The following is a 24,849-nucleotide window of genomic DNA, read 5'->3' as shown; positions in this document are numbered from 1 at the left end:
AAGTCACGTACCGATTGATGTCCGCTCGAACACGAGGCCACCAAAAGTCTCTGGTCAGTAGATGGGCTGTTTTGTGTTGCCCGAAGTGGCCGGCCGGGGGTGCATCGTGGGTGAGGCGGAGGATGCGGGATCGAAGAGGCCCTGAGGGACGTACAACTGCTCCCAATGGTAGAGCAGCCCATCCCGGGTGGTCAGTTTTCCTGCAGTATCTTGCTGTGGTTCCTGCAGGTGCTGTTGGGCCCAGGGGTCTGTAGCCTGACTGGCCTGTATCTCTGCCACTAAGGCTGGTACAGTCAGGGTGGCGGCAAAGACCGTGGGTGGCAGGATGCTAGCCTTGGGGGCTTCTGTAGCGCTTGGGGTGCCATAATCTGGTCAGCGGGACAGAGCGTCTGCTTTCTGGTTTTGGGTGTGCGGGATGTATGAGATGGTGAAGTTGAACCGGGAGAAGAACAGGGACCACCGAATCTGTCGCTGGTTCAGTCAGCGAGTGGTCTGCAGGTGTTCTAGGTTCCGGTGGTCCGTGAATACTTGGACCGGGAGTCTTGCCCCTTCAAGGTGGTGACGCCAAACCTCGAAAGCCACCTTGATGGCCAAGAGTTCTCTTTCCCATATAGTATAGTTGCGTTCGGCGGTGGAGAGCTGCCGGGAGTGGTAAGCACAGGGCTGCCATGGCTGACTGGGGTCGTCCCACTGGGAGAGCACGGCCCCGATGGCCACATTGGAGGCGTCTGCTTCCACCATGAAGGGTAGGCGGGGATCAGGGTATCGAAGGAGGGGTCTGGAGGAGAAACGGCGCTTGAGGGTGCGGAAAGCCTGGTCAGCTTCCAGGGTCCATTGGAAAGGTTCCTTGGGACGGAGGAGCCGAGTCAGGGGCTTGGTTAGGTTGGCGTATCCAGCGATGAACTGCTGGTAGTAGTTGGCGAAGCCTAGGAGGCGCTGGACGTCCTTCCGATTCTGGGGGGCTTGCCACTGAATAATGGCGTCAACCTTCTTTGGATCCATCTGAGTTCCTTGTGGAGAGATGATGTGACCCAAGAACTCGACCGACGGGAGATGGAAGGCGCATTTTTCCAGCTTAGCGTAAAGGCTGTGAGCTCTGAGCCGATGTAGCACCAGTCGCACGTGTTGGACGTGTTCCTGCACGGAGGTGGAGTAAATCAAGATGTCGTCCAAGTAAATAATCAGGAACCGGTCCAGGAGGTCGCGGAACACGTCGTTCATGAACCGTTGGAACACGGCAGGAGCATTCGTGAGCCCAAACGGCATGACCAGGTGTTCGTACTGGCCATACCTGGTACCAAAAGCGGTCTTCCACTCGTCTCCTGCTTTAATACGGACCAAGTTGTAGGCCCCTCGAAGATCGAGCTTGGTGTAAATGGTAGCCCCTTTTAAACGGTCGAGGAGCTCCGGAATCAGTGGAAGCGGGTAACGGTTCCGGATGGTGATTTTGTTGAGTGCCCGGTAGTCATTGCAGAGCCGCAAGTCCCCTGTTTTCTTTTTCACGAATAGGACAGGCGAGGACAATGGTGAGGTGGATGGTCGAATGAACCCTTGGGCCAAATTCTTCTCCAAGTACTCCCGTAGGGCAGCCAGCTCCGGGTCCACCATGGGATATAGGCGGCCTGCTGGTAATGGAGCGCCGGGCATCAGGTCAATGGCACAATCGTAGGGCCGATGTGGGGGAAGCTGGTCTGCCTCCTTTTCGTCAAAGACATCTGCGAACTCCTGGTAGGGAGCGGGTAGTGTGGTGGCGGCCCCCAGGAGAATGGTGGTGAGCGAGGAGCTGGATAGACTATCGGGAGGCACAGGAATCGGATCCGGATGTAGAGTGGATCGCGACGCAAGGGCACTTGGAAACTGCAGGTCTCGTTGTACCCAGTCCACATGAGGGTTGTGGGCCTGAAGCCAGGACAGGCCTAGGATGACAGGAAATCGTGGCATGCGGGCAAGGTCAAAGGTTTGTTTCTCTTGGTGTTGCTGGACCCATAGGACGAGTGGTTGAGTCTCGTGGATGACGGGTCCAGAGCACAGCAGACGTCCGTCTACGGCCTCGACCAGGGTAGGGATCTTCTTTTCCCGGATGGGGATGCCATGCTCCTTGGCGAAGAGGTTGTCCATATAGCAGCAGGCAGCCCCTGAGTCCAACATGGCATGTACAAAAAGCCACCGACCGTCGGGGAGTTGAAGACGAATTGGAATCAGGAACGGGGTGTGTGGTGAATAGACGGAGCTGGAGGCCCTCAAGAAGTGCCCCAGGCCGGGAGCTCCAACTAGACCTGGGGCTGGCCTTTTACCGGGGCAGCAGAGCTTGTGGGACGCTTTAACTTGGCCGGACAGGTACCTGCAAAATGTCCGGCTTCGCCACAATAGAGGCACAAGTTGTAGTTGCGCCGCCGGGTCTTCTCCTCGGGAGTCAGGCAAGGGCGGGCGACGCCCAGCTGCATGGGTTCCGCAGCTGGAGGAAGGGCTAGGGTACCTGGAGAGGGAGCAGCTGTGGGGACCCTTGCTGGAGCGTTGCTCTCTTTCTGTTTCTGGCGGCGCCTCTGCAGCAGCCCATCAATACGCAGGCACAAAAGGATCAAGTCTTGTAGTGTGGCTGGTCGGTCACTGCGGGCCAGTTCATCAAGGATGGCATCAGAGAGTCCCTCTGTATATTGGTCCATCAGGGCGGCTTCATTCCAGGCCAGGTCTTGCGCAACCAACTGGAATTCGGTGGTGTAGTGAGAGACAGAGTGTTGGCCTTGTTGCAAAGTCCGTATTTTGCGGTTTGCTGTCTCAGCTCGCACTGGGTTGGCATATGTAGCCACAAAATGAGCCTTGAAACGTGGGTAGACTGACAGCAGCGGCAATGGTTCCAACAGTAGGGGAGTGGCCCATTTGGCAGCTTGCCCTTTTAGAAGGCTCAAAATGAAACAGACCTTGGTCTTGTCTGTGGGAAAATCAATTTGCCTTATCTCCATATACAGCTCACATTGAGCAAGGAAGGCAGGGAATTCTTCCAGACTCCCTCCAAACTTGTCAGGGACACTCACCGGGCAGCGGGAATGCGGAACTGCAGCCATGGCCAGAGCAGTAGCGTTGGAAGCTGTTTGTTGCTGTAGTGTGATTACAGCCTGCGTCAGCTGCTGCACCTGGTCTAGTAGACCTACCAGTGGGTCAGCCCCTCCTGCTGCTTGGTCGGTCATGGTGGAGTCTGGTGAGTTATGGGGTGCTGGCAAACTGTCATGACTCGAGCCTGGGGTAGGAAACAGCGGCTGCTAGCGTCCTGGCAGTCAGCCAGAACTTTTGCAGCCAGCTGAGGTTTTCAAGTAGCAGCACAGAAGTTATCTCAAACAGTCCAATTAGTCAAAACCATAAATCAGTCCGAGCTGAGGGATAAAGCAGGAAGCGTAAACACAGGAATGCTGAGGGTCTGGTAACCGGAGAGAATAGATACGAACGAAGCCGAAATACCAAAACAAGTCCACAGAGCAGAGTCACAGTCCAGAGTTCCGAAGTCCAAGGTCCAAGCCGGGTCAGAAATACGCGGGTTCTCACAGAAGTCACGAGGGTGCAGAGCGCGGTCACGTTCCAGGAGGATCGTTCGTTGCCAGCACAGTTTGCCAAAAGGCCAGGGTTGCAGATATACTGTGCTGGCTTGTTAACCCATTAGTATGCCGGGCTTAGATCTCTCCTCCCCCTCATGCGTGCTTCGCTTCTCCTGTTTCTTATCTCCTGCCGTCTCCTTTCACGGAGCCGGCTAACAGGTGGTGGAGATTCAGGAGGGGATGAGCTGGGGCCCGGCGTGGCCTGATCAATTCCAGGTGGCTCCTGCTGCCGACTTGCCTCCTCAGGACTTACATCCAGAGCTGTTAAAGGCGCCTGCTCTGAGCTAGCAGGGGCTGGGTCAGGAGCGGGCATGACAAGATGCCCTCAAGTAGTGGAAATTTGTAGATGCGGCTACCAGGAATAATTGTTGCGAAGATCAACTCTGTCTTCCCTCCACAATTGGTTCCCTCACTTTTCCTTATTTTGCATCCAGCTTCCTTGATCTTTTCCTCAGGATCACCTCTAACCACCACATGTTCTCCATATGCCTCCTTCTCTCCTTCCCTTCAGTCCTGTTCAGCTTCTTCCCAGCCCTGTGGCCATGTTAATGAGAGCTGCATTGTTCTGTCTTGGGTTTGTGGTTTCTTCAACTATTAAATTTGAGGATATAGAACAATTATCTCCAATGTGGATTCTATGAGTGTCATGATACCTGCAGATGGGCTTCCTGGCACCCGCTTTCACCTTGACAAAGTATCTCTTCTTCTCTAAGCCAAACAGCTACGCCTGGCTTTTTTCAAACTCACTGGAGTAGTATGTGTTTCAGAAGAACCAGGAGGCCTCAGCTTGGTGCCTACAGGGAGCATCCATACAGAAATGGAGCATCCATCATAGAAGGATTCACGGCTTGCAACCTTCCAACATTTTCATAGTTAAATGTTTAATTTATTTATACTCCACTTTTATCTCCAATGTAGACCTAAGATGATGTACATCATTCCCCCTCTTCCATTTGATCCTCACTACAATGCTGTGAGGTAGGTTAGGCTGAGAAAATGCGGCTGGCCCAGATCACACAGCGAATTTCCATGGCCCGAGTGGGTATTTGAACCCAGGTGTCCCAGATAATGACCTGACACTCTTAAACACTACACCACACTGGGTCTCCCACTATGCCATTCTGACAGTTCACATTTATCCTCCTGTGGCCATTTTGCGATTCCCCCTGTGGCAGCCTTTTTATTGTGGCACAATCTCCCATTCTCAAAATTGCAAAAGTACCCAAGGATTGGGGGCCTCAGCAGAGATAGGGAGAACTGATGTTTGCTGCTGCTGTCGCATCTGTCCAAATGCATCAAAAGGGGATAGGGCAGATGGAGATGACTGAGTTTCTGAAAATGTTTCCAGAGAAATAATGCCTCAAAGCGAAGTGAATGGCCATTGTGTTCACCTTCTTTGAGAGCTTGTTTCTTATTGAAGATGACATATGGGGACATTTGTCCCACAGTCACTATATTACTCCATATCCTTCTGTGCTTTTGGTGTTGTTTTACCTGTTGACACAGGTAAAGCACTCCCGGAAGAGGAATATGGACATGCAAACTAGAGCACACTCAGACATGTATGATATTATTGTTATAGATTTCTGGCAAATGTTCAAGAGCTATTTTAGCATCTAAAAGAGTTTAGAAGATCATAAATCAGTAGTTCAGACAGTGAAAAACCACAAGTTCTTAACAAGTTTCACAGCAGTTGAAAAAGGAAGTAGGACAGTGTTATTAATTAGATTGAGAAGAATAATTAGTACAAGACTGGTGAAAGCTGGTGATAGGTTTCAAAATCAATACATTTCAAATTTCATAGCCCTGCTCTTTCAACCTGAAAATCCTCATTTGAAATTTGTTTCTTCTTTGCACAATCAAAGTGGTGATTCTTTATTTTCAGGCCACTTTTAGGTTTTTTTCGCACACAATTTTTTTTCATAGAATTTTCAATGGAGTGAGTGAGATATAAACACCACATTTATTTATTTATTAGGGTGTTTATATCTCACTCACTCCATTGAAAATTCAAAGTAGCTTTCATTAAAACTCCAGAAATTTTTAATTTAGATCAATATAGAAAGAAAGAAAAACAAAGACAAATGGCACAACTCCAGCTCCTAGGCAGGTCCTGGATCCACAGGCATGGCTCACTCAGGGCCACAGGCTGCAACCCATGAGCCCTTTGACTCTTGCCCTTCAATCTATGCCAAAGGCACGCACCTCTGGCCACACTCAGGTTTAATACATGCAACGAAGGTGGGGAAATAAGCTCACTCTAGATCCCACTCAGCTGACTCAAGGAAGTTATTGCCTTCTTCCTGTGTCAGGCAAAAGCATCTGGCGACAGCAATGGAGACTCTGTTTGGTCTCCATATTCCTCCACCAGTTTTATTAGAATGAGCAACCCCTCAGTCTTTTCTGGGTTGAGTTTCAGTGTATTGCTTCTCGTCCAGCCCATTACTTCTTCCAAGGATATCTCCTGTTTCAGGTATAAAGGGGAATTAGAACAGATTGTCATCCACCTACTGATAGCACTGCACTCCGTATCTCTACCAGCACCAACTGTCAATAGCTTGGGTGTTTTTCTGTATGCCTCTTTATCAGGAGGCCCAGATCACAAAAGTTGCCAGATTGGCATTTTTCCAGCTATGCCAGGTCAGGCAACTGGCCCGCTACCTGTCCCACCCTGACCTAGCCACAGCAATCCACACAACGGTCAGCTCCAGACTGGACTACTCTACGTGGGCTTACCCTTGAGACTGACCCAGAAACTTCAGCTGGTTCAGAATGCAGCAGCACAGGTTGTCACAGCAAACAGCACATATTTGGCTTGTGCTATGTGAGCTGCACCGGTTATCAGCTGAGCATTGGATCAGGTTCAAGATTTTGATGCTTACCTTTAAGGCCTTTAACTGTCTGGGACCTGTGTTTCTTCAGGAACGCCTTTCACAGTATACCCCCTGAAGAGCATTACACTCCAATGAACTTGCTTGTGGTCCCTGGCCGGAGAGATATCTGAGTGTCTTCAACCAGGACCCTTAGAAAATGGTCCCATAGATATGTTGACTCAGTACAACCACGACCTTCTTGAGACCCTCCAGATAGGCCCTGTCTCAAGGGACAGATTGATAGTATCCATCAATGGACCCTATAGTCACTTGATACCAGCTTTTACCAGTGGGTCAAGGAGGCACTGAAAGATACTTAATGGCCTCTGGAAAGATATGGCCTGAGAAATATCAGAAGATCAATGTGAAAGTATGCATATAACCTTAGAAACTATTACAGTCTGTTCCCCACTAAACAGAGGGAAGAGGCATGTTTTCCTCCAATCTGAGGCTCCTAGAGATGGGAAATGGCTGAGCACTTTGTGTATGGAAACCAGTTGAGAAACACATTAGGAGCTGCTTTGTCTGTTGTCATTTGCAACAGCATTAGTCCAACCACCCATCCTCTTAAAATAGCAATGAGCTGGTCAGTAATTGGGCTAAAATTTTGGGATACAAGGCCAAACTGGCCATGATGAGTATCTTCTTTGCCTGCTCCACATTACTGTAAAGGGGGCAGAATAGTTATGTAGGTCTGGGTCAAGGCAATGGCCTGGATTATCTAACTGAGCTTGAAGGGATGGGGTGGGTTTTGCAAAAATGTTAGAAGAATTGGCAAGCACCATGAACCAACCAGCTAGACACAGCTTGGCAAAGGTTAAGGCTGAGCAGCAACACTTTAACATTAATGTTGAGTAGAGTGGTAGAGAAAAGTAATGTTTGTTCAAGCACAGCAGTCAAAAATAATTTTTAAAAGGAAATTCAGTTGCATCTTTTAGAATAGCTGTAATATTTTATTTAGACAGCATGAGCTCACAATTCCCCTAGTATCCAACGAAGTTGGCATTAACCTATGAAAATTCATGCTCTCCAAATAAAAAAAAAAGTCTAAAAGAGGCAGCTGAGTATTCTTAAGAAATCATTTTCTAATGTTATGTACATCAAACATGCATCAGCTTAGAACGTGGTGAACATCATACTCTGTTTGCACTGCTTGATTCTGCATGTTTAAAACTACAAAGTACCCTCTGTGCTTTAAATTAAATAGAACTGTGCCTATGAAGATCTATAGTTGTTGGAAGGGTTGTTTAATTTCATAAATCACTTTCTCCTTGTGTGCTGATCTACCCAATCACTGACCGCTCCCTTACTTATTTTAAGTGAATTGTCCTTACTCCAAGGTCCTGAAGTACACTACCCATGCACCACTTCATACACTCTGCTAAGATAATCTTCACTTTAACCAGAACAATAAGGGTAACATTACAGCTCAGTTACTGAAAGTGCACTAATTCCATGCCATTGTTTATGTATTCTAGCTGAAGGACCAAATACACTCAACTTCTAGATTCAGTAGTAGCAGAAGGGTTTCTCAAATAGCTGAGCATTATTTCCACTCCACCAGCGACTGTTATGCTCAAGAATAGGGGGCAACTGACTGTTTGTGATGGCAGAAGCCTTCCTATATATTACTATTCAGATGCGGATTTCCTAATGTAAGAAGTAATTAACTCTGTCCCTCTGGAAACAAAGCAGGCTAAAGTAGCTCTGGCATGAAGCATGCTACCTTTGGGTTTGGCAGCAACAGCTAAAGGGGAGGTAGTCCACATTCTTATGTCTCCACAGCAACATGAACTATCTCTGAGAAACCAGCCCAGTATGATATACTAAATCCATGATCACCACAGTCATTCTGAAGCAAATTGTAATTTATATGAGCACTTCTGCACATGCACTGTTTACTTTTCATCATGGATTGGTCAGAGAATCAGTTACAGAATTGCACTATGACCAAGGGCCTGCACTATGAAGATCAACATTTTTATTGTGCAGAGGAGTCATCTCATTGAGATTAAATTTAGAAGTGATAGAAAGCCATGCTTCCCTTCCAGCCACTACTGAATTTAAGAACATAAGAAAAGCCATGTTAGATCAGGCCAATGGCCCATCCAGTCCAACACTCTGTGTCACACAGTGGCCAAAAAAAAAAAATTATACACACACACACACACACACACACTGTGGCTAATACCCACTGATGGACCTCTGCTCCATATTTTTATCTAAACCCCTCTTGAAGGTGGCTATGCTTGTGGCCACCACCACCTCCTGTGGCAGTGAATTCCACATGTTAATCACCCTTTGGATGAAGAAGTACTTCCTTTTATCCGTTTTAACCTGTCTGCTCAGCAATTTCATCAAATGCCCATGAGTTCTTGTATTGTGAGAAAGGAAGAAAAGTACTTCTTTCTCTACTTTCTCCATTTCTTGCATAATCTTGTAAACCTCTATCATGTCACCCCACAGTCGACGTTTCTCCAAGCTAAAGAGTCCCAAGCGTTTCAACCTTTAGGGTTTGTAGAATCTTTTGGGATCAAGTGCCGTGTTCTACTGGAGAAAGTTTTCCTTCCAGACGTTTCGTTCTCAGCTGTGGAGAACATCCTCAGTGGCGTTGCAGCCGGAGCAGGCGCTCAGACCTTCTTGGCTGCTGTGCATTGAGTGGGGCCAGGGCTGCTGGAGAGCTGCTATTTCTAGGCTGGAGGGGGTGTGATGAAAGGGCAATTGGTTTGTGGATGTGCCCATTGTTTGGTGGGGCTTCCTGGAAGGGTAGTGATAAGGAAACTGGCTGTTGAATGTGACCATTGTTCCGTGTTAATTGCTGGGAGGGTTGGAAGGGGGTTGAAGATAAGGAAGACGGTTGTTGACTGTGCTGATTGTTCTGTGGAATTTGCTGGTTGTTCTCAGCTGTAAAATCAGCTGTAGCTGAACATGCACTTCAAGAAGGAGACCACATCATCCACTTTGAAAGAACTGAAGTCCTTTCTACGGTCTCACATTATCATACCCGCCTGAACAGAGAAGCTATTGAGATTTACAAACACCAGCACAATTTTAACAGAAAGGAAGAAGGCATTTTCATCCACCAATCTTGGTACCCAGCTCTGCAAAACACCCTACAGACTATAAATTGCAGAAAGTTTCAGAACAACCAGCAAATTCCACAGAACAATCAGCACAGTCAACAACCATCTTCCTTATCTTCAACCCCCTTCCAACCCTCCCAGCAATTAACACGGAACAATGGTCACATTCAACAGCCAGTTTCCTTATCACTACCCTTCCAGGAAGCCCCACCAAACAATGGGCACATCCACAAACCAATTGCCCTTTCATCACACCCCCTCCAGCCTAGAAATAGCAGCTCTCCAGCAGCCCTGGCCCCACTCAATGCACAGCAGCCAAGAAGGTCTGAGCGCCTGCTCCGGCTGCAACACCACTGAGGATGTTCTCCGCAGCTGAGAACGAAACGTCTGGAAGGAAAACTTTCTCCAGTAGAACACGGCACTTGATCCCGAAAGATTCTACAAAGCCTAATGATGTTACCAGCTGTGAAAACCTGAAATCTTTGTTTCAACCTTTCTTCATAGGGGAAGTGTTCCAGCCCTTTAATCATTCTAGTTGCCCTTTTCTGGACTTTCTCCAATGCTATAATATCCTTTTTGAGGTGCGGCGACCAGAACTGCACACAATACTCCAAATGAGACCGCACCATCGATTTATACAGGGGCATTATGATACTGGCTGATTTGTTTTCAATTCCCTTCCTAATAATTCCCAGCATGGCGTTGGCCTTTTTTATTGCAAACGCACACTGTCTTGACATTTTCAGTGAGTTATCTACCACGACCCCAAGATCTCTCTCTTGGTCAGTCTCTGCCAGTTCACAGCCCATCAACTTGTATTTGTAGCTGGGATTCTTGGCCCCAATGTGCATTACTTTACACTTGGCCACATTGAACTGCATCTGCCACGTTGATGCCCAATCACCCAGCCTCAACATATCCCTTTGGAGTTCCTCACAATCCTCTCTGGTTCTCACCACCCTGAACAATTTCTTTGTGGTGGTTAGTGGTCTTACCTGATTTCACCTTCTCTGTGCAATCCTTATTAAGCGATATTTTAAAAAAATATTTTAAAACTTTTCCCTGGATTTTCAGTTCAGTTTTATGAACTTTGGACTGCATGTGACTGATAGAGGAGAGATTTCTCGCGAAGATCTGTTAGATACTAGGGATGGGGAATGAGACTGGGAGGAAAATCAGGAAGTGTTATTACAAAGTAATTGACATCATAGTAGTAATGGGGGGTATTAGGAAGGAAATATATTAGGCAATATTTAAAGGCATATAACTATGTGGATTCTCATATGTAGAACCAATGGGTTAAGCCTATACAAGCAGCAATTATTGATGACTGATTAAAGTTAAATTTTATTATGGTTTCCTGAGGGTTGATCTGGGAATTGGGGTCAGCAAAGTAAACTTCTCCAGCCAGCATGGTGTAGTGGTTAAAAGTGGTGTTCTGTAATCTGGAGAGCAGAGTTTCATTCCCCACTCCTCCACATGAAGCCAACTGGGTGACCTTGGGCCCGTCACAATTATCTCAAAGCTCTCTCAAGTCCCCCTACTGTACAAGGTGTCTGTTGTGGAAAGCAGAAGGGAAAGAAATTGTAAGCTGCTTTGAGATTCCTTGAAGTAGAGAAAAGCGAGGTATAAAACCCCACTTCTCTTCTACTTCCCTTTCCTCTCAAACTGGAAGTCATCCTGCTATTTCTGGCCCTCCCTCCAAAATCCACATCCCATCTGCTATCAGTGATAGCATCCATCATTCATGAGACTCATTTATTCACCCTCATCCTCCCCCCCCCACCTTGTGGTAGCCGTAGCAAGTAAAGAAGACCCCTTTCCTCCCTCCCTAGGACCCTAGATGCTTCATACAGAATTCTGGAAAATGTACTTTCCCCAGGATGTTCAACAAGCGTAATATGGTCATGAAGGATAGCATCACAAGTGCAAAGAACCATGGGACATGCTGTTTCCAGGGTGCCTGATCATTCTAAGGACTCAAGCAATCTGAGAAAACTATAGTCCCTGGTATTCCTGGTGCCTTTGCAGTGTTCATGATGACAGACAGCTGCAGATGATGGATAGCAAATAAAGAAGACCCCTTTCCTCCCTCCCTAGGACCCTAGATGTTTCATATAGAATTCTGGAAAATGTACTTTCCCCAGGATGTTCAAGCATTAATCCCAGCTGAAGACTTCTTAGAGACACGGTGCTCTCTTTTTTAATGCGGCCAAACGTTCTCTGTGGCTGAGAGTATATTATGAACCAGTGAATATTAATTTCAGTGATATCACAGAAAAGTGGTAAATTTTGAATAGGCTAGTTTCCATACCTGATATCTCTTCTGCCACAAAACTGTATGCAGAAAACCAGGAACCTCGGAGACATGCTGGTGATGGACAGATTGCTCCATGTTCATGTATGCCATTAATCTGGAATATCTTCCATGAATATTTTTAAAAGATGTTTTTAAAGGGTTCTAAATTGACTTCATGCACTACAGTTCTCAAGCAGTGTTAGGCGACACTTATGAATCAAAACATTATACAACCTGTATCAGAAGCATTAGCATCCAGGCATATCAGCAGGAGGGATGCACAAACCTGTAAATTTTCAGTTCTTTGGAGTTGTTTAGTATTCAAAGAGCCCAGCATTCATTTCTCCCTGAATTCTTTTCCCAAAAAACCCAAATACATATTATTCTTTAATGCTATTATGCTTTACACTTGGTTTTTGCAAACTACTTTTAAGCCATTGACTTTAAGATATCTGTTTTTGATCTATTAAAATGTTCCTTTATGTGAAGTGTTTAAAAAATCCTTTCTGCATCTAAACTAAAGATGTCTTTCTCCACTTCCCGGAGGTGCCAATTAGCTGACATTTTCTTCTATTGTTAGGTTTCCCTTCCAATGCAAACTAGAGTTTTGCTTCCTGTTATACAGTTTTTATCTGTTCTTAGTGCCAGATATTATTTCTGTGTACAAACTGAAACACCCCTTCCCACCTTTCCACATGAACCAATTTCTTTGTATAACTCAGTTTGCAAGTATTTTTGATACTTGGAAACATCTTGGGTGAATTTCCTTTCCCAATCAGGAACCAAAGCTTTTTAATCAATTAACTCAGCAGTTACAAATGTTATGAATTGAATTTACTTGCACCAAGTGTCAAGTCTGCTATGAGTTACTCAATATCTGTATTAAGTTCGGTTCTGAAGTAAAGGAGTCTGGGTACTTTACAGTGTACACCGATTGCTGCTAGCTCACTTTCCTGCCCCCTCCCTAGAAAGGCTTTGTTGTGTAGTCTGCTTTGAAATGCTAACATGTGAATAAGATAAAGGCGCCTTCCCAGCCTTGTTCTCTGGGGGAGGATGGGGTGTCAAGGCTTCGGCCTGGGAATGACGGAAGTAGCATCCTAGTGTGAAGAGGTGCTGCATAGATTGCCCCCACCGTAGGAATCCTTTTCATCCATACCTTAAATGCTGGTTTAGTGCATATGTATTTCAGTCCTTCAATCTCTGCCATGGTCTCTAGTTCTGATTACAATAAACTTGTTACTCTGTTTCATCAAGAGACTCGTTATTGAATTCAGCCGACTTGACATTTTGAAGGACTCCACTATCTTGGAGTTCAACCTTTCCGGCAACTGAAAAGGCGATGTCCGAACAGTCTCCGGAGAACGGAGAATTCCCAACCAGAGTGGAGGGGGCCGAGACACCCTGGCACATCCATACTGCCAGAAGGACCGCGGCCTCCCCTCCACAGTTTCATCTGGTGGTGACCCCACGGCAATACCAGCCAAGGACCTCCACTACGCTGATGGATCAAGCCCCGGTCCGACGGGAGGCGATCATGACCCGCCACACCAAGCGGGTCCAACTGGCCGAGGCCGCCGCCGCTAACCCGGGCGAGGCGAGCGACGGCGCCGGAGCTGCGGGGACTCAAGACCCCGGGAGTGGAAGCGAAGGGGCCGAGTGCGGAGCGGATGACGGAGGGGCGAGACCCAAGGACCAGACCAATGAAGAGTACGAGACGTTTCGCGCGATGGTCCGCAGGGAGATCGACGGGGCGGTGAGAGACCTCAGGGACCAGATGCAGACCCTGACCGTGCAACTGGGCAGAGTGCTGGGGGTGACCGGGGCTCGCCAGCAACAGCCAGCCCCGGCGGGTCCGCGGGGACCCCCGGTTCAACCGGGCCCCGCTGCCCCTCCACCCGGAGTGGCTCCGCAAGCCCCAGCGGCGCCCCCTCCTGCCCCGGTCAGACAAAGATACCTGGGGGGAGGCCGGGAGCTGGACGCCACGTTCGACGGGGACCCGGAGGAAGTGAACTACTTCGCGATCCAGGCAAACAGCTACATGTACTACTGGGGGGACTCATTCCCCGACGAAATGAGCCGCGTGGACTACCTCGGGTCGAAGCTGCGGGGCGCAGCGAAGAAGTGGTATGTGAGCCATGCGAAACCAACAGCCCGGTCCTCCATTTCGTAAACACTTTCGTGCAAGCCCTGCTGACCCAGTACGAGGATCCCCTGCAAGAAGCCCGAGCGCTGGCGGCGCTGCGGAACATGAAGCAAGGGGCCCGATCCATCCGAGAGTACGCGGCCGACTTCCAGGCCAACGCCGCCCGGGCCCGGAACTGGAACGAGGTGATGAAGATCGAGCACTTCACCAATGGGCTGAACCCGAGCATCCTGGATAGAGCGCTCACGCAAGCCAGCCCCGATACCCTGGTGGGGTGGATTCAGCTGGCGGGGGAGGTGGAGACCAACCTGAAACGAGTGGCGATGCTGCGCCAAGCACTAGCCGCCGGCAGGGGAACGCCGAAAGCAAGCCCCGGGAAGGCCGAGCCACCTAAAGTCAAGAAGCAGGCGGTGGCTGCCCCGGGGGGGCCCCGACGTTGTTTCCGTTGTGGGGACCCCAACCATCTGGCCTCCGGCTGCCCCCAACCAGCCACTGGGGCCGCCCCGCCGCAGGGAGCCACCCGCCCGGGCACCCCCGGCCCCAAGAACACCACCGGCCGCCCTAAGGACGCGGCGAAGGGCAGCGCGCTCCTGGTGCAAGACGACCTACAAGAGGAGGAGGTGCGTCTATCAGAGGAGCTGGCCGAGCTGGCGTGGGAAGAGGAGCCGGTGGGAAACGACGCCGACCTGCTTTGAACGGTGCCAACCAGCAGGTCGACCGAGAGGAGGCACCACTAACGGTGAGACCCACGGGAAGGTTGTACTTTATAGTGGTCAAATTGTTGAACCCAAAGCTAAAAAGGTTCCTACAGATCCGGGCCCTCATAGACTCGGGCTGTAATAGGGAGCTGATTTCCCCCAAGGTGGTGGAGGCCCTGGGGTTGGAACGCTTACAACTGCCCCACCCCATGCACTTTGAACAGATGGATGAGTCAGTAATGGGGGGGGGGAACCCTGCACACAAGAGACTGAGCCGTGCCCCCTGGGGATTGAGGACCACTGGGACTCAGAGACGTTTGTGATCGCGCCCGCCTGCGGCTACCCCGTGGTCCTGGGAGTGGGGTGGTTGGAGAAGCACGAGCCCCTCATCCGCTGGAGAGCCCAGACCATCAGATTTCCCGACCCAAGTTGCAACCAGCACCTTTGGCAGGCAGCATGGGGGCCACGAGCGCCAGCCGCTCGGGAGAGGGCGTGCGTCCTGGTGGAAGAGGTGCACCATGTCCCAGATGCCTACCGCGACCTGATGGAAGTATTTAGTGAGCGGGAGGCCAACCAGCTACCCCCCCACAGGAGCACAGACTGTGCAATAGAACTGCTCCCCGGGGAAAGCCTTCCCAGGGCCAAGCTCTACCAAATGGGGTGGGCTGAGAAGAAGGAGCTGCGAAAATTTCTAGACTTGAACTTGAAAAGGGGGTTCATCAGACCCGCGACGGCCCCCCACGCGGCCCCTGTGTTGTTTAGAAAGAAAAAGGACAACAGTCTTAGGCTTTGCACTGATTTTTGTGGGATTAACGCGATTTCCATGTCAAACGCCTACCCCATCCCCCTCATCAAAGACTTGCTAAGCACGGTGGCGGGGGGGGAAGATTTTCACAAAGCTTGACCTGCGGGACGCGTACTTCCGAGTGCGCATCAAAGAGGGGGATGAGTGGAAAACGGCGTTCAACACGCCGATGGGACAATTTGAATATTTGGTCATGCCGTTTGGATTGCAAGGGGCACCTGGGGTGTTCATGAATTTCATAAATGATGTATTGCGGAAATTTCTGTACAAGGGGGTGGTGGTGTACCTTGATGACATCATTATTTATTCGCAAGACGAACAATCCCATGTGAAACTAGTGAGGGAAGTGTTGGCCACCCTGCTGAAGCACCAGCTCTACGCCAAGCTGTCTAAATGCGAGTTCCACCGCACGGAACTAGACTATTTGGGCTTCCGGGTGTCTGGAGACGGGCTGGCCATGGATCCAGCTAAAGTTCAGGCAGTTCTAGAGTGGGCCCCCCCGAGGACACGTAGACAGCTCCAAAGTTTCCTCGGATTCTCCAATTTTTATAGGACATTCATTGAGGGGTTCGCCCAGATCGCCCTGCCCCTAACAGACCTCCTGAAGACGAAGGGGAGGGGGGAGGAGGCAAGGCGACCGGGAGCCAGGCTGAATTGGACACCGACTTGTCAGGCGGCTTTCGACCGGCTTAAACAACTGTTCACAAGCGAGCCGGTCTTAAGCCACCCAGATGAGCGGAAGGGGTTTGTGGTCCAATGCGACGCCTCCGACGTCGCCGTAGGAGCCATTCTCATGCAAAGGGATGAGGAGGGGAAGCTGAGACCCTGCGCTTACATTTCACGAAAGTTCTCGGAGGAGCAGAGGAACTGGTCGGTGTGGGACAAAGAGGCTTTCACTGTCATGTTTGCATTGAAGACTTGGAGGTCCTGCTTGGAGGGAGCCAGGGTGCCCTTTGAGATATGGACGGACCACAAAAATTTAGAGGCACTAACAGGGAAAAGAAAATTGAGTGAAAAGCAAATCAGGTGGGCGGGCTTCTTCTCCAAATTCGACTTCACCCTGAAGCACATCCCGGGGACCCGCAATTTTCTAGCAGACGCTCTGTCCAGGCTCCCACAGCATGAGAGCCAGAGAGAGGAGGTGGTTGATTCCCTGATCCCCCCCACACAAGTGGCGGCTATGGTCACTACCCGCTCGCAGAGGAAAAAGGAATTGAGTGGGCTAAGCAAAGAACGGATCACCCTAGAGGCCGAACGGGAGGGAGGTGGGCGGCCAGAGGGGTTGCAGAAAAGAAAAGACGGTCTTTGGTACAAGGGGGAGAGACTGTACATCCCGGAAACATTAAGGAAAGAAATTCTCCAACTATGTCACTGCTCCAAGTTAGCGGGGCACTTCGGCTATGTAAAAACCTTGCACTTAGTGCACCGGCAGTTCTGGTGGCCGTCTCTAAAGAAGGATGTGTCGGACTTTGTAGCTGGTTGCCTGGTGTGTGTGATGGCAAAAAAGAGGGGGGGGAACCCCCGGGGCTCCTACAGCCTCTAGAAACAGCGAAACGGCCATGGGCCATAGTGTCCATGGACTTCATAGTTGAGCTGCCATCCTCTCGGGGGAAAACAGTCATACTGGTGGTAGTGGACACGTTTTCAAAACAAGCCCACTTCATCCCCTGCAGCCAATTACCCACGGCCAAGAAGCTAGCGGCTTTATTTTTCGACCACGTGGCCAAACATCACTCCATCCCTGACAAGGTCATAAGTGACAGGGGGCCTCAGTTCGTTGCCACCTTCTGGCGGGAGTTTTGTAAATTATTAGGGATGGAACAGGGGCTAAGCTCTGCCTATCACCCCCAGACGGACGGACAGACGGAGAGAGTGAACGGGGTGCTAGAGCAGTACCTACGGTGCTTTGTGAGCCTACGCCAGTCAGACTGGGTGGACCTCCTCCCCTTCGCTGAATACGCTTACAACAACAGCGCTCACAGTTCCACCAAAGCATCTCCCTTTGCAACAGTGTTTGGGTATGAGGGAAAGCCGATCCCCATGCTGCCGGGGGGGGAGGGATTGACGGGCTCAAGTTTCGAGCAATGGTGGCAAGGTCCCAGCCAATGTTGGCCAGCCATTCAAGAAAACCTGAAGCTGGCTAAGGAGGCGTATAAAAAACAGTACGATAAAAGCCATGTGCCAGTCTGGGACTTGAAGGTGGGGGATTCTGTATTTCTGTCAACAAAAAACCTGCCTCTGGCACAACCTTCTAGGAAGTTGGCTTTTAAGTTCTTAGGGCCATTCAAAATCAAGCGGGTAATCAACCCGGTGACAGTAGAGCTAGACCTCCCCCCTGCTCTTGGTAAAGTCCACCCTGTTTTTCATTGCAGCCTACTGCGCCGATCTCCGGAGCCGTCCAAGTGGCACTCACAAGATTCACCAACCCTCCCCTCGAAGGGGGAGTGCCGGAGCCTCTCGAGGCCCGAGTTCCTGAGCCCTAAATGTGAACCGCCCTCCTTGCAAGGCCGCCCGGCAGGGGGGGGGGGCCTAGGGGGGGCAGTATGTCAAGTCTGCTATGAGTTACTCAATATCTGTATTAAGTTCGGTTCTGAAGTAAAGGAGTCTGGGTACTTTACAGTGTACACCGATTGCTGCTAGCTCACTTTCCTGCCCCCTCCCTAGAAAGGCTTTGTTGTGTAGTCTGCTTTGAAATGCTAACATGTGAATAAGATAAAGGCGCCTTCCCAGCCTTGTTCTCTGGGGGAGGATGGGGTGTCAAGGCTTCGGCCTGGGAATGACGGAAGTAGCATCCTAGTGTGAAGAGGTGCTGCATAGATTGCCCCCACCGTAGGAATCCTTTTCATCCATACCTTAAATGCTGGTTTAGTGCATATGTATTTCAGTCCTTCAATCTCTGCCATGGTCTCTAGTTCTGATTACAATAAACTTGTTACTCTGTTTCATCAAGAGACTCGTTATTGAATTCAGCCGACTTGACACCAAGTGGCAAGTGGAAGGGGAAAATGACCCCGGAAAAGGCTATGCCCCTCAAAGAAGGGAGAAAGAGCCTGCCTGTCTGTCCAGCTGGGCCAGGCACTGCTTCCTCAGTACTGTGGCTTGGGTAGACATTGCCTCCCCTGCACTGAAGCTCAGCTGAGTGCCATCTTCCCCCATGCCACAGCTAAGCTGGGCACCACCCTCCTCAACACTCAGCTAACACAGCTCAGGTGGGGGAGGAGGCCATCGGCCTAACAGGTTAAGTTCTGATTGGTCATAAATGACCACTTCACCCCTGCCTCACAAAAGAACAATAAAAAGTTTGTGATGCCACTGTGAATGTTATGAAACATTCCATTATATAAAATAGAAAAATGACAATGGATCACAAGGGACACTTGATTTGACCCCCTGAGAGAAGGTGGCTTCTTCTTCTTCATCAGTCAACTGACCTTTTTTTATCTCTTTATCTCTCTCTCTCACACACACACACACACACACACACAAACACACACATAAAGCACCTAGTAGAGGATTACAACACATTTATCAAATGAAACAAAGATAGCAGAATGCAGGTGAAAAACTGAGGTATGAGCTTGAAGTATGGCCTATTATTAATTATGAATAGATCAAAAATATCAGACTAAGGGTACCTGAATTGTGATCAAAGGACACTGAAAATTCAAATCATTAATATATGTGTAATTTATCAACATTACTAAATATAATGCACACAATGCAGGGGCACTCCTGGTTAGTATCATTCCAGAGCATCGAATGATGTTTAATGGGCATAAAAATTCCACCTGAAAGGGACACAGGATGGACCCCCAGGCTGTAGTGTTCAATATGGGTTTTGCCATAGGACTATTAAATAGAGACAACTTCAATTTGGCATGGGCAGAGGTCCTTATATCTCTATATACCAGGGGACTAAGAGCAGGTCTGCAGGAGATTGTGCATCTGTAGTTCTTTGGTTAAAGGGGGGAAGAAATATAAGTACCTGATGAACACATACAATGGCCAGAGTTTGACTGCTCAAGTTCTTTTTTCCCTAGGCTTCCCAACCCTCCTGCCCTGGCGGGGGACCCCAGGATTTCCACCCTCTTCCCCCGCTCCCCAAAAAAACGGAAGCGGGAGGAGGGGGGGAAACGGCACCGGGGAGCACGGCGAGCCGCCCGATCCTGGAGCGGGCAAGGCCGCTGCGCCGCTGCCGCCCCCTCCCCGCCCACCGCAGCTGCTCCTCCGAGATGGGCCCAGGCTGAGCCCATCTCGGAGGAGCAGCCAAGAGCAGTGCAGGCAAAACCAGAGAAGGGGAGGGCAAGGCAGGCCAGGAGCATGGTGAGCCGCAAATCCAGGCCCTTCTAGGACCCGGACTCGTGGCTCGCCACGCCCCCAGCCCGCCGCCACCCCCCCTTCCAATTTCACCCCAGAGGTGGAGCGGAGCGGGCGAGGCCGCCGCGCCACTGCCGCCTCTTCTCCGCTTGCCATGGCTGCTCCTTCGAGATGGGCTCAGGCTGAGAGATGGGCTCAGGCTCTGAGACGGGGTGGCTCACCACGCTCCCCGGCGCCGTTTCGCCCCCTCCCCCCTAGCTCCACCCCAGTGTCTCCTGGCTCCACCCTCAAAGTCTCCTGGCTCCACCCCCAAAATCCCCAGATATTTCTGGGGTTGGACTTGGCAACCCTATTTTTCCCCCTGTTCAGTCAATCAGCATTTTCCTAGACTGACTAACCAAAATGTTACTCAGTGCCTTGGATCCAGTAGTAATTTCTGCTGACAGAGACTTCTCTGTCTCCTTCTTCCCCACTGCAGTCTAAAATGGTCCTCAGGACCTTGTTCCTGAGGGTCCTGGGGTGAGCCCCAGAACCAGCATGAGGAGGAGCCAGAGATCTGCAGGACAACAGAAGAATATGTGAAAATCACTCATAACCCTTGGACCCATGAAAACAAACCTTTGGAGCATTTATTGATCAGCAACTGTTTTCAGGAACCATCTGACACTTGCAGCAACTTTATCAGAATTTAAATCTTTAAAACACATAGAATAATTAGAATTACCAGTAAGATACTTATTTAGAATCATAGAGTTGGAAGGGACCTCCAGGGTCATCTAGTTCAACCCTCCTGCACAGTGCAGGAACTTCACAAATACCTCCCCACCCCCATGGTATTTGTGAATGTCAGTATTCCTGGAGAAAATTTATTGTGAAGATATGTTATGGGGTGTGGGGATGATGTAGTAAGTGGGGAAAGTCATTTCTTAGCTATTCTTGACCTTTTTGCAACCATATCCATGTTGTCATGTTGCTTCTTGGTACAGTTTTCAGGATTGGGGAGTACAGATATTTTCCATAATTTTCTCATTTCCCTCTGCCTCTTTTGCCCTCTTTACACTGAGTTTGGATGGCTCTGGTGGACCACATGATTTTGCCAATATTGTAGTGATGTTAATAGATGATACACTCATATTGGTTGTCTTAGCCCATCTTATTAAAGGGCTTTAATGCTCTTGAGTGTAAAGGTTTGGAAGGCAATAAATAAGACCAAGAAGAGGGAGGGCCAAATGAAAGAAGAAAAACATTACAAGCTGTAGCTGTTAGAAGAACAAAGTGTGTCGATCCCAAACAGTGTCAATAGAATATATATCTTTGGTGTGATGTTCTTGATGTTTGGAGGGAGGGAGTTTGACCAAGTTATCAGTTTGGCTGTGCTCCACATGCTAAGATAAAGGTTTGAAGTGAATATTCCATGCAGCACTAATATATATGAGCCAATCCTTGATTATTCACATAGGATGAAATGAATATTAATTATTACACTAAGCAATGTGAGTACAATTTTTCTACTACCTGCAGATATCATCCCTTGGAGCCAGATTCTTGGTGAGCTAATATGTGTATTAATTGGCACCAGTATTATGTTTTCTTGGTAAATACTGTATTATTTTCATATAAAGAAGAAAACAATTTTATGCAGGAGTCTAAGAACATGATTGACTTGATCCTGTAAGAAATAGCTTTTTAGTGGTGCGTTTCCACTGATGATCACAGAAAGCTGTCTTATACTGATGTAGACAACTGGTTCATCATGACTGGTGCTGTCTACTCTGACTGGCCATGATGCTCCACAATCTCAGGTGGAGGTCTTTCAGAACACCTACTTCCTAATATTTTTAGCTAGAGATGCCAGAGATTGAACCTGGGACTGCACCTAATGCTTGATACTCTAGCACTGAGCCACAGTCTACCCCATAATATAGTCAGGAGCAGGTTTCTATATATGGGAGAGATGGGTCATGCTCACACATAAAGATGTAACCTAGACCTGAGTCTTGCAAAGAATATGCATAGAGCTACCAAGTGAATGTTCTTAGGTAATGCCGTTATTCAATAGTGTGCGTTATTCAATAGCAGAACCTATAGAATAGTAAACCAGATAGCCCAACATTGTAGGGAATGATATCCATTGGTGTATTTTTCATTCCCAATGCAATGTCTAAAGAACTTGCTTTTCCCAAGATGTGTACTTGGGAGGACTCAACAGTTTATTAAGATTCAGTAGGAAATCAAATGCTTCAAAAGAAAGCAGTTCTATGAAAAAAAAAAACCCACAGGGGGAAAAAAAAACACAGAAAAAAATCCACAATCATAAACGCTCACAGAGAAAAAGTCCATGGACAAATGCCCACATGGAAAGAAGCCCACATGCAAAATACCATGCAAAGCACCATAGATATTTATAATTATGGATAACCATTCATCTCCAATTATGAGAATGAACAGGTATTACCTATATTCTATGTTGTTATTTTAGGATTAAAATATGTCATATTCACATGCAACAATTTGTGTTGTGATTGTATCAAGTATAATTAAATAATTTTGCTGTTATTAGTATATTCAAGTGGCCTGTATGAAGAGGGCTTTAATGCTCTTGAGTGTTAAGGTTTGGAGGGAAAATACAGGATATAAGAGACCATTTTGTTATCAATGAACTTTATTAAAAAGGAAAAGCAACAATAACAGAGTAAACTCTATATGTAAATAAAATTACATACTTTAAATTTATTAATTTACAATTTATCAACCTTTTTAATGTTGGTATGATGTAATTTCTAAAGTATTGTCTAGTATTTACACTTTTGAACAATTATATGGCTTAAAATTTTCAAATAATTAATATTATTTACTTATTTTGTTATTAAAAATTAAACTATAAGATAACAGAACCGTAATATAACATTGAAATAAGTTTATTTCCTAGCTCAAGTTCCCTTTACTTGTATTTCAACAAATACATTGTGGTGCATCCCGTGACCATGACAAAAGACTACTTAACTCTAATACTAAAAGTGACAATTATTTAAGAACAAAAATGACAACAATAATAACTCAGATATAATTCTTCAATTCTTGCAAATTAGTCAGTCTCCTTAAGTAATTATCTTCCACCAGCTCATATTGCTGCACAGAAGTGGGAACCATGTCATGTAGTGCCTCATATTTCCTCTTTTTCACCTCTAGGTGATCTACCTGTGCATTAGCCAACGTTAGTTTGTGGCAAGCCAGATCCCTCTGCAGTCCACCAAATATACAAATAACATAGTAACGGTAAAGGTAGTCCCCTGTGCAAGCACCAGTCATTTCCGACTCTGGGGTGACGTCACATCATGATGTTTTCATGGCAGACTTTTTACGGGGCAGTTTGCCATTGCCTTCCCCAGTCATCTACACTTTTCCCCCAGCAAGCTGGGTATTCATTTTACCAACCTCGGAAGGATGGAAGGCTGAGTCAACCTTGAGCAGGCTACCTGAACCCAGCTTCTGCTGGGATCGAACTCAGGTCGTGAGCAGAGGGCTTGGACTGCAGTACTGCAGCTTTATCACTCTGTGCCACAGGGCTCCTCTGCTAATAACATAGCAAAGTTATTATTTAATTATACTTCATAAAATCACAACACAAATTGTTGCATGTGCATATGACATATTTTAATCTTAAAGCAACAACATAAAACATAGGTAATACCCATTCATTCTCATAAATGGAGGTGAATGGTTATCCACAATTATAAATATCTATGGTACTTTACATAGTATTTCTCCAAGTAGGCTTCTTTCCATGTGGGCTTTTTTCTGTGTGGGCTTATTCCCATGTGGGCAATTATTTTGTTACACATCACAGGATGGTGCTATGGCAGATGGATAGGAAGTTTTGGGAAGATACTGCCTACTTCAGAGTATCTATAGAGTAAAAATTTGAAATGTGGAGGTTCCCTTGATGCTCATCTTCTCTTCGCTTTTCTCTTTGATAGAAATGGAATGGATTAGAAATGGACTCCAGATTTATAAAATAAGAAAAGAACAGGTTGTTTGATTTCTGGGAGAAACAAAAAAAGAGAGAGAGAAATAAAGAGAGTTTCTTTTAACACTGCCCTCAACTAACTCTGTAGATGACCTGGTTAACTTCTTCATAATGCGCTGGCCTTGGTAATCAATATTGTGACTTCTATGTACCTCACCCTTTTATGGATGCTGTTGAAATTCTTTTCATCTAAATTCTTTTCATTATTCTGGAATTTTAAATTACCTGGCATGATTTGAGTTTTGGAGAACTGATTCATTCATTATTCCATTTTTTAAATTTCAGAACTGAGTATACAGCAGTCTGCCACAGCCATAAATTCCTTAACTTCTTATGCATATTTCCCCGTCTTTTCTAGAAATGCACCCAAGCACTTGAATGAAATATTGCAGAATATAATCTTGATGTCATTGCTATAGCTTTATAAAGGTATTTTTAGTGTTGTATTTTGCTAGTATCATACATGCACAAAAACAATTGTGATATAATTGTTTATATGATCACAGCACTGTTGTGGGGGTTTTTGTGCAGTGTTGTGATGTCATCTCTAGAATTTATTTATTTATTTATTTGTAATTTGTATCCCGCCCTTCCCACCAGGTGGCTCAGAATGAATTGGAAGCTGCAAAAAACTGATAATCATCTAATGTGATGCTCCCAAGGATGCTTCTATGTCAGAAGGGGGTCTCAGAGGATTGATCAATCCCTGTTTAAGGAAGCAATGACTTAATCCTTAAACTTCTCAGCTAACAGGCTGTGGTTCATTGTTCACCTCATTTCTAGCCCAATTAATGGGACATAGTTTTTCAGTTAAGGGTGGGCAGCATTCCAAGAGTAGAACATGTCCTCACCCTTTCTCGGTATTGATTTGATACTGATCTCTATTGTTTGTGCAGACTTGATAGCCCACCTTTGGCTGCAGCTGATCAGTGATGGAGCTCTTCCAGGTGGTGACTAATATCAAATATCCAGACTTTGTCCAAAAATTCCTTCTTTTGTTGGCTGTTGCCCCAGCTC

Source organism: Heteronotia binoei, chromosome 1, assembly GCF_032191835.1.
Source record: "Heteronotia binoei isolate CCM8104 ecotype False Entrance Well chromosome 1, APGP_CSIRO_Hbin_v1, whole genome shotgun sequence".
NCBI classification, from domain to species: domain Eukaryota; kingdom Metazoa; phylum Chordata; class Lepidosauria; order Squamata; family Gekkonidae; genus Heteronotia; species Heteronotia binoei.
The sequence above is the reverse complement of the archived record's forward strand: the minus strand, read 5'-3'. Positions refer to the sequence as shown.